Genomic DNA, 16,033 nt, shown 5'->3' on the forward strand with positions numbered 1-16,033 from the left:
CAATAAGTCCAATGAAAAACATGGTGTATTTGGAACTACATCTCTTTGGAATATTCTCATAGGCACGATCAAGTTTCTAAGGTTTATATTAATGTTAAACCTCTCTAGATATGGATGCCCCTTATCGTGTTACTACAAACACACACAAAATCTCTCAATATTCATATCTCGCTTTTGTATATTTCAAAGGCGTGAGGTCCCCTCTTGAATTTAATTAGGTTCACAGAGATCACCCGTCTTATGCATCTAAAATCCACACTAGAGAACCTGTTGTACTACCTAGACAATCAAATAATTGTGAAGCTCTATTATCATTCACCCTCGATTGACAACAAAGAGAAGATACAGTTCAACAAATTTGATTTTAAGACACATGATGATTTAGCTGTTATGTGGAGTACATTTCACTATTATGGAACAAAGAGTCTGATCGAGGTGGATGCGAAAGTTGCAACGTCAATCGAATATACTCTAAAGATTTTGAAACATCCTCGACCATCACTTAATGATAAAATATAATGTTAGATAATTACGTTAATGATTATTCATATAATGTTACATTTTTAATGTGTGTCATAACATAATAATTATTGATGTTAATTTATGTTAGTTTTATCTGTTTTTGATTTATCAAACACAACGACTTTCGAAAAGGTAGTTCTAAATTTTTTTAGAGATGCATTCGAAAATATATTTTTATACTTGAGGAACATTTTAAATTTTTCACAAGTGTTTGTGAGCACCACAAAGGGTGCGAAAAATAACCCTTTGATAGAAATAGTTTTTGTTGCAATATGCAAATCGAAACCAATTGTATTAAAATAGACTTTCACTCAAATTAATTAAATCAAAGTTTTAATTAAAAAACTAAAATTAAACGGTGCAATTAATTGAATTTGACTGAAGTTTAAATTAAATAAAATTGAAAGTAGTTTTATTATAAAATTTTGAAAGTGTATAAATGCTAAATATAATTTTTTATGCTTGTTATAAAAAAGCATACTAAAACCTAAAAAAAGCACTATATATAATGTACTTGATATTACTTTTTTTAGTCGGAAGATGGCGAAGAAGAAGAGAATGTAGAGCGTGTATCTCTTCATTGGATGGTTTATAATTATGTGACCTTAAAGTTGTTATTATTGCCTTTGATTTAAAGGAAACGACGATATCAGAGATAGCGCAGCCGAACAATTTTATTGAGTAATAATTCTTCTATTGAATATAAAGACTATGATTTGTTGGTAGTTGGAGGACTTATTGGTACATGGATGAAGGACTTAAATACAGTGAAGATATGGGCGATGCAAAAATATGAGTGAACTCATCTTAGACTAAGATTATTGAATTTTTTGTTGATCCTGTTTTGCACAATTATTTAAACATAGTATGCTTAAAACAAAGTGTGCTGATATAATTGGAATAAATGGTGAAGGTGGATTGGGTTTAGAAAAATTCTATGGTGAAGTCATCAAAATGATTTCTAATATCAAACAAATTCAAGATTTCCAGAAGTACTTTGGGGTGATATATTTGCCCACTGAACTTCGTCGAACTATCTCTCAAGTGGCCGAGGTATTAAGGGATAAGGTAACCAGCAAGATCCCTTCTTTAAAGATCCTTGGTTACGCGAAAGACAAATATCTCTTCGCACTTCATTTTTCAAAATTTAAATTTCCCCCTTACCTACTAGCCCTCTAGCTTTAGCATTTCGACCACCAATTCCGGATTGGTATTATTGTCCTTGGTCGGATGTTGAGAATGCTTATAAGAAAAAGGCCACTAGAGTGGAATCGACGAAGTACAGTTTGGACAACTATCCAGGTGTTTTTCATATTGCTCCTTGATATGTGAGAACACTCACCGCCATCCCCAATGGTAACAACTTGGAAAACTCTTTTTATTTCTTCGACTCCTTTTGGTACTAACTTAGCCTTTTCTTTAGCTATTCCTCTTGCAGCTGTCGGGGACAATCCTGCCCCCAAGTCTGATAAAGTGGCTACTTCCAAAACAAAGGTATGTCTTCGACTTTTGCAGATGCATGTCTTCATGTTTTGCCTTGTTCTGACATTTCCTTTGCAGCCAACAACTGACGCCCCCAGCTCTGATGATGACGAACCCATTTCGACTGCCATAAAGGTTCGATTCGTGGTTTGTTTCATGTCTGGTTATGCACTTGGTCTTTATTTTTTGTATTTGATGATTGCCTGTCTTTGTTCCAGAGTCGAAAGCATTATGTGGCTTCGACTTCTCCGTCTCCCCAATCCAAATCGTCCAAAAAGGACAAAATGCATGTTTCTGAAGGGCCGAAGGTAATTTTCTCTGACCTAACCCTCTGTGTCGAATTAAAATTTTGCCTTTGCATAACCCAATCTTTTTCCAACCATCTCAGGATGCTAAGACCCCTCACCAATCCTCCCGCTCCACTCATAAAAGAAAGCAGGAGTCTTCTGCTGAAGATGGGGTGACTAAAAAACAAAAACCAAAACCCAAGACCCCCGAGTCTCAAGGAGCTACGCTTTTTGTCAAATCGGGTGAGGAATCGGAAAAGACTCATTCGTCCTTAATTCTGAAATGGAAGAGTAAGGTTATTGTTCGCAATAACTCCTTTTCAGCTTTGTTTGGTACTAAATTTCAGTTTCTCGTGTAGCTTCGACAACTCTTTCTCCGAAAATTCTGCCAAATCGCCCAAATTCTCCCATGGTCATAACAACTTCGAAAGGAAATGAGGCACAATGGACCCTCGACCCGGCGCTTCAGGTGCAAACTACACAATGATGGGTCTGCGACCTTAGCCAAGATCAAATTTTTCTGAAACCTTTTCTGTTCATTTCAGGTTGACCCCTCTAAACCACAAGGTGATGCTGCCGGTGTGGCTGAATAGACTCCTCTCTCCAATGATGCTTCCTCTCAAGGAGAACCTGCTTCAGCCGCTGGTGAGTTAATCGACTTAACTGTCACGGCTATTCAAAGTGATTTTGACTCTGTCACTAGTCCTGCTACACGCTATGCTTTTTATTCGACTAGTTCTGACTCTAGCCTTTCAGAAGCATGTGAACAAACTTCGACTTCATGCTTAATCCTGTTGAACCAAGAAGCTACCCTTCGACCATATTAGAGTTCGATCCAATATCTCACAGAAAAACTTGCACACCTTTTATTCATTGCCAGGAGGAATATAACCTTCTGATTTTTCCATATAAATCTCCTCATTTAGATTTCTATTTAGGAATATTGTTTTGACATCCATTTAGCTTATCCTTAGTTCAGGATATTTCAACAATCAGTGAAAAACTTTCGGTTTGTATTTCAACAATCCGCGGAGAACCTTCCTCACGAGGTACTTATTTGTAGAAATCTCAATATCCTTATCCTCCGCGATAAGGTTCTCAAAATTATACATCTTGTTATAATTCACCTTTGAATGATCTTTATATGTCTTATAATAATAAATTTCATTGAATTCAAACAATTCACATAGCATATTGATCATATTTCGATTGCATAATTTAAATTATAAAATTTAAATAATTTAACCACGATTAACAAATTTTTAAGTAATTAACTTTAAATTAAATCACATACTTTTCACTTCAAAATTAAATGATATATTGAAGTTATAAAATTCAATTTACTATACATTTACTTACTATTTTTTTTTCATTTTTCACTTACAGTTTCTGGATTTTACTTTTTTATAATACTTTTTAATTTTATTTTTTTAGTGAATCAATTTACAAAGTATAATAAATTTAACTTCTATTAAACCACTTGAAGAGCAATTCTTGCATGGACACGACCCTAAATCCACATTCTTAGGCACAGCCAATAAAAAAGAGTCTTTTTTTTAATTTATTTTAATTTTAATTTTGTTTTTAATTGAATTCATGGGGTGGTTGAGATTATGAATGAGAGAGAAAAATCAGTATTTATTTTTTAATTAATTAAAATTATGTGATTGGTTGTGTGTAAAACAATTTCTTAGGTATGTGTCCACCTAAGAATTTTCCCCACTTGAAATTTCACTAGCAGGTGTATCCACTAACAAATAACAATAATCATTTAAAATAAAAGAACATGAAAAATAAACAATATTCATACCGTTATATGTTTGTTTAATGTTCCTATTTTTCATAATGTCATTTATGTTTTGCACTCAAAAGAATTATTTGAATATTTCATTATCTAGCATTTTAATGTTTTGTGAAACACAAAGGCACCAATTATGATATAATACTAAATGTGATGTGTTGTCCTTTTAGTATAGACACAAATCAAATCAAGTAGAAGCAACATACCTTTCCGTATAACTTTTCAAAATAACACATACCTTTTCGTTCAAATTATGTATGAAACGGTACACTGGTTTGATGGAAGTGGTTCTCGCCGTATGTGCTTCTTGAGGATCATAACATGTGATAAAGTTCCAAATTCTGCTAACTTTTCACTAGTTGCAAATTCAAAACTCGAATTCATGATGTAAATTTTTCTTGCGTTGTTTAGAATGTGTCTACGACACAAGAGTTTATCCTTTAATGTTTGAAATTAAAGTTTCGGTAGCCATTATTCATATATACTTATAACTTATAAGATTGTTTCAACACCGGATGAATAGTGATGATTTCTTCTTGTGTTTACAAAGTGTCCACGGTACAACAATTTATCTTTTCTATTTGAAACGGAAGTCTCGATTGCCATAATTTAAAATACTATAAGATTGTTAGAAAATTAATTTAAACCGAATGGAATCGAGACTAGAATCGTGTACGGAACACTTTCCTTATAGTATTTCAAGCACTCCCAATTTGTCTTGGAGTTTCTACGCAGGAATATCCAGGATAATTCAGCCTTCTCGAGTTTGCGCAAGACCGACGAAAACTCGAATGTAGCGAAGAGTGCTCTGGAATTATTCTAGAAGATTTGCATTTTTGTGTTGTGTTTTTCTGAATTCATAATGAATTATTTATAGGCCATATTTGTATTGTTTCACAAGGTAACGACCCTTTGGGGAAACAATCTCTTTTACCAAAAGTTACAATGTTTGGCCTACTGCAACATTTACCAAGAGTTGCATGTTTTCATTCTGCAACATTTCATGAAGTGTTGCCAACTTTCGAATTCAAAATTTAAAATCCACTAACATATTTTTCTTATCATTTTGGAACCCGCTCATATTATTAATTATTGTTAATAATTTATAACAAATAGTTTATTAAAATAATTTATAACATATTCAAACAAAAATTTATTTTTATATTTTATTATAAAAATTACTTATGTAAACTTACTTATCAATAAGTTGTGTTTCCAAAGACACCATTAATATACTTGAATAAATTAAAAAAATTAAAAATTTGATCATTTCGTAGGAATTTTAATTCTAAGGGCTAAATTGTTACTCCCTCCGTTCCTTTTTAAGTGTCGTTTTCTCTTCAACTAAGATAGTGGATTATTAGAGTTAATTTTCCTATTATATCCTTATTTAATTTTCTCTTTCCAAATAAATTCAATAATAAATTCTCTTTTTTCCATAACTAATTGAAAATTTTGAGGTGGAGTTATTGAGAAAATAAGGGTATAAATGACAAATTATAACATTAAATTATAAAACCACACTTAAATAGGAACAAAAAAAATCTTCTAAAACGACACTTAAAAAAGAACGGAGGGAGTAGTATTTTAAAATGACAAGATTGTTTTTTTTTTAAAAATTTAGAGGGATAATAACCCTTATTATTATTATTTGTTATGAAATTCCCCAAAACAATATAGAGATGAATGATACATGAAGGAGAGAAAGAGAAGAGAGAAAACAATATTGTATTATCTTCTTCCAAAAGTATCATTTACATTGCAATATGATCCATATTTATAGTACATGACCAATAACAACCATTAACTCAAGGAATACACAAATGTTAAGAACTTAAATTATAGGAGTTAAGGAATATAGAAAGATTGGGGAAAATGAACATCCACATCTATTTACTATTATTCATAACACTCCCCCTTGGATGTTCATTGAGGATATGCCTCGTTAAAACCTTACTAGAGAAAACCCAGTGGGAAAAATTCTAGTGAAGGAAAAAGAGTACAATATCCTTTAAATGTGAATTGCCTCGTTAAAAACCTTACCAGGAAAACCCAATGGGACAAAACCATGGTGAAGGAAAAAAGAGTGCAAAACATATGTATTTCTCCCCCTCATGCAGACATTTACATGTGAGACGATATTATTTGTAGTAGTTGCTTAAAATTTCTTCTTTGAAGTGATTTCATGGAGTGCTAATAGTTATGCAGGATTTGATGAAGTTGTTGCCATGAGTTGTTTGATAGATCGCCATGAAATGGTTGTACCATCACATGTAAACAAATAACCTCTTTCAGATCTACCCTTGTGAGAATCTGACAAGTAACCAGCATCTCTATGATAACGAAGTATATGTTTGACTCCGTTCAAATGTCTTCATGTAGGCGAATAATTGTATCTTCGTAATAGATTGACCACAAACGATATATCGAGACGTGTATAATTAGCAAGATACATTAGTGCTCCAATTGCACTAAGATATGGTACTTAAGAACCAAACAATTTTTGTAATCATTTTCTTGAGGCCTGAAAGGATCTTTCTCTACATCTAATGATCTAACAACCATTAGAGTAGACAATAGATGATATTTGTCCATATAGAATCATTTCAACACTTTCCTATATAGCCTTCTTGATGTACAAATATTCTTTTTTCCAAATGCTCAATTTACAAACCTAGACATATTTTGTCTTTTCTAGGTCCTTCATCTCAAACTCTTTATTTAAGAAATTTTTAGCTTTTGGAAGCTCTTCAGGAGTTCCAATAATATGTATGTCATGCACATAGATAACTATTATTGGAAATTCTTTTCCACATCATTTTATGAAAATACAAGTACAAATTGAGTTATTTGTATATTCATCATTTAATAGATATTCACTGGGGCGATTATACCACATGCATCCAGATTCTTTCAGCCCATAGAGAGACTTGTTCAATTTGATGTAGTAGTTTTATCGAGATCCACAATTACGTGCCTCTAGTATATTGAACCCTTCAGGGAGTTTCATGTAAATGTCACTATTAAGTGAACCATATAAATAAGATGTCATTACATCCATCATGTTCAAATTAAGCCCTTCATGTGTTACAAGGCTAATTAATTATCAAAAATTGATTGAATCCACTACAGGTGAATATGTTTTATCAAAATTAATATTAGGTCTTTGTGAAAATCATTGAGCAATAAATCAAACTTTATATCGTTCTTATTTTTCTTTTTCACAAAAACTCATTTATATCCAATTAGTTTCACACCTTGAGGTGGTCGGACTACAGGTCCAAAAGTGAGTCACTTGTAAAGTGAGTATAATTCTTCTTCAATTGAATATATTTATTTTGGCCAATTCTCACTTAGTCTACAATTTTTAATAGACTTTAACTTATGATCCTCGTTATCATTGATCACTTTTAGCGCTATATTGTATACAAAGACATTGTCAATATTGACTTTATTTGGTTATCTCAATTTCGATTCCATTCCATTTCATCCATGACATAATTTATCGAGATCTCTTTATTTCATATTTCAAGTACTTGATTTGTTCTTCTGGAACTGAAAATTAAATTAGGTCACAGTGCTCTTAGCATTTTCATATCCTCACTTGGGTCATCTTTAGTTTCTTTTCTTAGTAGAGAAATTTTAACATTGGAACCGACTTTCATACCACGCTTCAGGCGCAGCTACAACTCATTTGCAATATTATATTATCCAATAGGAAATCCACTTTGAGTGGAGTATTATCAGCTGATAATTTATTTCATAGACTTTGCAAATGAATAATATTTTGAACTTTTGGTTCATATTAATTTGTACGAGGATCAAGACAACAATTTATTTTAACTTGTTCATTTGAACTTCTTGTTCATGATTTTAGCTGTTCATTTCCCTCCCCCTAATATTGGGAAAATTAATTTATCAAGTGATAATCAGTCTATTGGGCTGCAATCAAGTATTTGATTATTTTCTCAAATTATATCCTCAAAATTGAGAGTCATATTCATTATATTTTTCCAATATTCTTTCATGACTCATCTTAATGTATTATATTGGAGCAATTGGAATATACACAACACATCCAAATGTTTACTATGATGAGAAATACTAGAATAAATTAGGGAGGACTAATACATAGTATCTTGTTGGCTTAATGCGAATAAATATCTTAATATCATAGTTTGGGTGTTTCAAATATATAATTTAGAATTCATGATCTCATAAGTATCAACCATATAATTAACTTTAGACGTCGAAAGAATGGATCTTCAGGACCATTTTCTTTTTATGAACATATATTATATGATATTCAATATCAATTTTAATAATATATGTGATACTTATAAAGGAATTTCTAAAAAAAATCAGAAAACAAGATCTTAGTCTAATTAGTTGAGAAAATGATTTCACATACTTCTGGTTGTGAGTAGAGACATATGCATGATCTTTTAGTCGATGCAACAATTAATGTCATAAAAACTCAATTTCTCAAATTTTTATTTTCCTTTAGAAACACACAAAAATTGACTGGATTGAAGAAACTTCTGGTTCTTCAATACAAATTATTCGCATCATATTATATCCGAGATGACCCAACCGGTTTTACCAACGACACATTTAAGTGTAATTTGTAAACTACTGGTTTACAATGACATGTGCTTCAATTGCACTAATATAAGTGTAGTACAAACCCGAGAAAAAAGACGGTAGCTTTTCTATTACACATTTTATGTCCAAATTGTGTTGTGTAATACAAAGATATTTGATACCTCCAATATAAGTCAAAACCAATATAATAGTATCTTCGTATTAAACACTTTAATCAAACACATTCATATGAACATATTATCATATAATTATCAAACAATTATCCCTTATAAAATTAAACATATTTAATCATACAATATTATATCATTAAAATTATATCGTCATATAATTAATTTTATTTATTATCCTTCAGGGATGGATAAGTTCTTCAAGAACTATAAAAATAATTTATTTTTCTATCCTTCAGGGATGCTTGATAAGTTCTTCAGGAACTATATGAAAAATTTGTTATAAACAATAATCTAAAAAATATATAACCATCCTTCTGGGATGCGTTAAAATTATTTGTGTCATTTTTCTGGAATGACAATCTTTTTATGAGCATATTACAAATTATGAATTTTTTGATCGATACAAAAAAAATTATGAGATCCTTCTGGGATTCAATAATATTATAGATGGACCCTTTTAAAGGTGATTGAACGTTGAATTCTTCTGGAATTCATGAATTATTTATAAACACAATAATCGATTAAACTCAATCTTTGAATAATAATTTGGAGATAGTTTAATAATAATAATAATCTTTAGTTCTACAAATATCACATCATAAACTATTTCCATAAACAACAGTCAAGAAAAATTATTCTTTGTGCAATCCTTCAGGGATGCTTGAATATTAAATTAACACGTGTTAAAATTCAATTCTGGACAAACATATAAAAATGCTTTAATGTTAAATTCTTCCGGAATTTAACAAGAATGATCAAAGAAATATAATATTATTGTACAAGATAAATAAATTTCTCTACAAAATATACAAAAAATAAACATATTTATATGAAGAAAAAAAATAGTAACAAATTCATGAATTATATTAAGATTAGAAAAATAACGTAGAACCTGGCTATATCATCACTCGCGTTGTAGAGTATCGTGTTGATAACGTGTTATGAAATTCCCCAAAACAATATAGAGATGAATGATACATGAAGGAGAGAAAGAGAAGAGAGAAAACAATATTGTATTATCTTCTTCCAAAAGTATCATTTACATTGCAATATGATCCATATTTATAGTACATGACCAATAACAACCATTAACTCAAGGAATACACAAATGTTAAGAACTTAAATTATAGGAGTTAAGGAATATAGAAAGATTGGGGAAAATGAACATCCACATCTATTTACTATTATTCATAACATTATTATTATTATTATTATTATTATTATTATTATTATTATTATTATTATTATTATTATTATTATTATTATTATATAATATATAAATTGTTTTTTTTAAATATAAATTTTATTTCTTAGATGTAATCTCATTTAAGGTGTATCAAACATTCAAGGATAAGATATTTTTTAATTGAAAATTGAATATTGTGGTTCGCAATGTGGTGGAAGTCCAATCCTTCCATCCATTTGACATAATTTTTATCAGTTACAAGTTGCATGTTGGATTAAATTAGAGAATTTTTTTACCCACCTCCTAACCTTCTTAGCCACCTCTGACGAATTTACTAAAATATCCCTTGTTTTGGAAATACATTTTCGAAAACGTACTTTTATTGAAAAAAAAGGTGTTTTCGAAAATGCACTTCCGAAAACACGAAAAAAATGTGTTTTCGGAGATGTATTTCCGAAAACACCCCTTTTTTAAGTTTTCGGAGATGTATTTTCGAAAACACCCATTTTTGGGAGAGGGGTTGTTTTCGGAGATGCATATCCGAAATATTCCAAGACCAAATTGGTCTTGGAATGTTTCGGATATACACTTCCGAAAGAATTTAATAATTATTAAAAAATTAAAATCAATGTGAATCAATACAATTAATAGGTATAAAATGAAAGTGAATCAATAAAATGAAGGTGAATCAATAAAATCAAGGTGAATCAAAATTTCCTAAACAATTTTAAAGTTAAAAATTATTTTACTAACTTATATAAATAAAAAACATCTTAATTTCATAAGTAAATTTTGAATTATATAAAATTAAATATAAAATTTATTCATTAAATAAAATTAAGACAAAATCTTTTTTTAATTTTTTTAAACTAAATAAAAAATTATAACTCATTTTTAATTATGAATCAGAATAGAAATATATAAATATATAATCATAATTATTAATTTTATAAGTGAAATATATATATATATAATATATAAATATATAAATATATAATAATTATTATATAAATATGTAAATATAAAATAATTATTATAAATTAAAACACTCATTTTTTTAATTTTTATAATTATTATATAAATATATAAATATATAATAATTTTTATAAATATATAATAATTATTATAATTATTATATAAATATATAAATTAAAACACTCATTTTTTTAAATTTTTTTTATAAATATATAACAATTATTATAAATATATAAATAAAAAATTATAACTTATTTTCTAATTGAAATTATTTTAATTAAAATTATTTTAAATTTTAAAATATGAATCAAAATATATAATAATTATTATTCATAACTCATAAATTATATCAAAATATTTAATTATTATTATTTATTACTCATAAATTATATCAAACTAGTGTGTATACCCGTGCGAGGCACGGGACAAAAGGGGAAAGGGGCGCTCAGGATTCTAAAAAGTTTAATTATTTTTTTATTATTTTTTTTAAAGGAAAACAAAAGACCAAATTTTAAGTTATTATGGATTATTTATTAATCAATAATTAAAATTTATTAACAAAATTAAATTAAATGAGTAAAATAAAATAAAAACCATTTCTTCAAATATTTTTTTAAAAGTTTTTAACTAAATCTTTTTAAATTTTATTTAATAAAAACAACGAATAATCTAAAAATAATTTAATTTTAATTTTATTTCAAAATAATGAAAAACAAACTTAACCAAAAAAAAAAAAACAAAGAATCGTCCATCCATGGTAAAAAAGAATTATTTTGACTGATTATTATTTAATTAATGAATATCCACAACTAAATAAAAATAAAATTAAAATAAAACCAAAAATTATTAAATATACAAAAAAGAAAAGAGAGTGTTCACTGACTTCAATTTTTAATTAAGATCTTATTTAATCAGTTAGTTAACATTCACGTAGTTATAAGTATAGGCTAATAATATGCACCAAATTGTAAAGATTGATCCGTACTTATAATAAAACATACAACTGATTCTCTACCTTCAATTATATAAAACAATAGCGAAGAAAAATTTAAGAGACGAACATTAAAATGAACAGTTTACCGTTGGTATATCATAGATATATTCACATCTATCCATGAAAAATAAAATAAGAAATATAAAAAATAAAATACTTGCGACTTATTTTTGTTTATAAAAATAATTGTATCAATAATAGACTTTCCCGCTACAAAAATATTTATAACTTATTTCTGTTTATAAAAACAATTGTATCAACAATAAATTTTTTTTATTTATAAAAATATTTGTAATTTATTGCCGTTTATAAAAAATTTTGTATAAAAATAATTGTAACTTATAAAAAAAACTTAATTACTCATATATATTTTTCCAAATAATTGTCATTATATTATAAAAACAATTTAATAATTCTTATATATTTTTACTTAAACTATTTCAACTATTTAATTATAAAATTATTTTAAAAAACATAATATAGTTTATAACTAAAATCAATATGATTAATTACTTTTTTCAGTAATTATTAGATTTAGCTTTTCTCGTGGATTTTAGTTGTTGTTTTTTTTTAAAAACAAAAAAAAAGTGTATAATTAGTTATATGAGCATATTAATGAAATAGGTAATATGCATATGCATGAGAAAATACAAATAAGAATGACGATCTTCCTTCCTTTAGTTGTCCACTTTTAGAGTTCTCATTCCTGATTAATTGGAGCCAAAATTAAAAAAAATCACTACATATAGTATTACTTATATTATACATAAGTACAAATTAACCATCCATCAATCTTCTTAGCCATATTGAGTGTAAGATAATGTGAAAAACATCAAAAAAAATTTAGGAGGTTGATTCAGAGTAAAATGCCTCCTCACAGCCTATACTCCCATTTTTGAGATCCCTATACTTGCTCTCTGAAATAATGCTAAGAAACTCTTTCAACCTAGAAATATCTGAAACATCCACATGCACTGAAAATGTTTCCCATCGCAGCACATCACTAAAGGACAACGCATAATAACTTGATAGAATCACAGGCACACATTCTGCATAAATTGACTCCACAATTCTTGGGCTAGCCACTTCATGGCAATTTGGACAAAGACAATATTTAGAGTTTAGCATGAAGGAATAGTAGTCAATGCCTTTAGGAAGATACTCATACATGGTGATATCGTTATCTTTGTTTTTCCAATGCTGGAGAAGAATCGGGCTAATTGGGCTGTGTAAACCATCTGTAAAGGAAAGGATTGCTCTCTGCTGCAAATGGACCCTGCATAAATTAAGGAAACAAAAATGGCTTAAAGTTCAGAATAGAAAAGAGTGGGAATGAAAATAAATATAAGGTGTCAAGCAAACCAATTAAAATGGCTTCAAGTTTACAGTAGAAAAGAGTGGGAATTAAAACAAATATAAGCTGTCAAGGAAACCAACAAAGCAAAAAGGTTAAATTAGATTCCATACCACAGATGATAGCAAAAATGATTCTAACAGGAAGAAAATCTTAGCGGGAACAGCAAGGAAATCATTCTTGAGTTTTAAATCATTATCATATTCTAAGTTTCTTAGAGTATGTAAAATGTAAATTTCTAAATCTATCAAATCTAGACTTTATGGTTTTTGATCCAACTGCAAGTGATTTAACATTAAAGTAACTTTTTACCTTTGAAAACATTGGGAAGCCGTGAATAGTCTTCAAAATATCGTTATCGTTTTTGTTGAAGGATGTTGGATTTTCTTTCTATGACAACATTGGAAGGTAGACAATTTTAAGTAACCCACTAATGCAATAGTTTAGAAAAGTGATTTGCAAGCCACATTGCCCACTTAATACAACTCCTTATAAAGTCTTCTCTTATCAAACTTATAGGAAGAGAAATCCATCTGTAATTTTTGATAAATGGTGCTATCAGTGCCAACCCTGCAAGCCTGCATAATTTTCTCCTATCGTAAACTTAACAGAAAAGTCTTGGCCCTTGTTAATAGAAACATCTTCGTAGTTTACGTGTATGACCTTGTTGTTTTTTAGTTAAAAGCTTAATTCTCCTAAAGTATGAACCTTGCAGCATCATCACGTACTATGAATAAGCCGATCAAACCTTTTTCTTCTTGCTGCCAAAGTTCTTATTCCACCAATTCAATTCAATTCATGCTCAAGGAGTTCTTCAGTTCCAAAAGACTCAATACTAATCTATTCCAAATGACCAGAACTTAGATAAACGACATAACGATAATAGGTAAAATAATCATTGCAGTAGCGTGGAAATACCAAGCCAACCTCCATATAATAAAGTAGTTGACGGTCTTCATTTCAAAGCCGCATAACTCATTAAACGCAAACATTATATAGCTACAAAATATTATTGCAAAATATACACACAGTTGTAGCCCCAACTTTTGCAGATATTATGGCAGTTTAAAAAGCTTATCTATGACTTGGTTTCCACTCACACATTATAGAGAACATATATCTTAACTTTGATACTATGAGAAACATGTAGAAAATTTACATAATCAATAAAATGATAAGGTCAATGATACAATTAGGAATATGTTTAAAAAATACATATTTATAAGCAACCAAATGTTGCTATTGACCTCATTAAGTCAATCATACTATGAGGGTGGATAAGGCCAATGATACTATGAACAATAATCATGTTTTTTTAAGAAAGTTAAGATTAACAACATTAAGTAAGATGTTTATTAAAAAAAAGTAATGATGAAAGATGAAATGCGGAAGATTGTTAAGAATAGAAGCGAAAAGTACCAACTCAGTAACTCAATTAAGCTGGTCATTATTAGCTTGCTCTGTTTTTTTTAACTCTAATATTTCCCCTTGATGTTCATGAAGTTTTGTTGCTCATTTTTGCAGCCATATAATAAAATTCATATAAATCATAATATCTTTTTTCAAAAATTTAAAAAATAAGACTGTCAAATTTGCTAAACCTTAACCTTTAGTTTTCAAGCATGGAAGATATAAATGGGTCCTGTGATATATGGCAAAGGTGTTTGTGAGAGTATTAGAATAAGACTTGACTTTGAAGATCACTTACTTGATTTGATGACATCTCTTTCTCCAGAAAACAATTGAAGCCACCCACTGTACACAAAAAGAAAAGACAAAATAGAATAAGAAATGTCCTTTAAATATTCCATCATAAGATTACTGAAATAAATAACAATCATCGCACTGGAACCTTGAGCTAAGAAATAAGGAAATTAAACTGTGTATATACTCAAAAACCTTGATAATTCTTTCAATAAAAAAAAGCTAATTTAACTTCTTTTTGCAATTGTCGATATTGTGCAATACGAAACAACACCAGCACCAGTGAAACACCACATTTCATTCCCTTTTCCACCAAAGTTTCCAACTTCGATTTCGAAATGGAGCCCTCTGTGAAGAAAACCCTTGAATCAGAGCATGCAACAATGGGGAATCACGAGAAGATAATTAGGAATCTTAATTAGAAGCGATGTGTTGCTGAAAGAGGTGGACGACGATGAAGAAATTGACGAACCACAGACACTCTTTAATGCGTCTTTGTACTTTCAGAAAAGCAAAGTGTGATTTCTTGTCGCCATTCATATTCAAAAGATCTGAAACTAAAATAATACATAGAACGAATTGAATGATGCTATGTTGTTTCGTTATAGTGAACTAATTGGAGTGAATGAGTGAGTGTGAATCTAAGAGTGAAGGTTTGGTATGGAAAGAGAAAAGTAATCAATAAATATGGTGAAGAAGAGGAGTAGAGTGAAGTATGGAGAAAAAAGAAATTGATAATTTTAGGAGAGAGAGAGATCCATTTTTCCAGTTGCCCTTTCTTCTGCCGGATGTAAAATGGATGGAATGCAGTGGCAGAAAAGATTTAAGGAATATGTCACTTACCTCTTGAGTTCTCTTTCAATGCATTGAGCCAGAAGAGAATGAATGATTCACATGGAAAATGTAAATGGCTTTTCATTTCTCAATGAGACAATTGAATTACTCTGCTGATA

At 29.2% G+C, this 16,033-nt stretch overlaps 1 long non-coding RNA gene across 3 annotated transcripts; it reads right to left on the bottom strand.

Moving 5' to 3' along the window:
• Positions 1-12,703: 12,703 nt before the first annotated feature.
• LOC131617451 (uncharacterized) lies at positions 12,704-15,952 on the bottom strand. 3 transcript variants are annotated; one of them, XR_009288588.1, is made up of 4 exons: positions 15,276-15,952; positions 15,085-15,131; positions 13,689-14,216; positions 12,704-13,298 (listed from the first exon to the last, which is right to left on the bottom strand). It is a non-coding gene; the product is annotated as an uncharacterized LOC131617451 (long non-coding RNA). The 3 variants fall into 3 exon arrangements; XR_009288587.1 differs by having other exon boundaries at positions 15,229-15,952; XR_009288586.1 differs by having other exon boundaries at positions 15,085-15,951.
• Between the last annotated feature and the right edge of the window lie 81 nt (positions 15,953-16,033).

The sequence above is a fragment of the Vicia villosa genome, linkage group LG7, assembly GCF_029867415.1.
Source record: "Vicia villosa cultivar HV-30 ecotype Madison, WI linkage group LG7, Vvil1.0, whole genome shotgun sequence".
NCBI classification, from domain to species: Eukaryota; Viridiplantae; Streptophyta; class Magnoliopsida; order Fabales; family Fabaceae; genus Vicia; species Vicia villosa.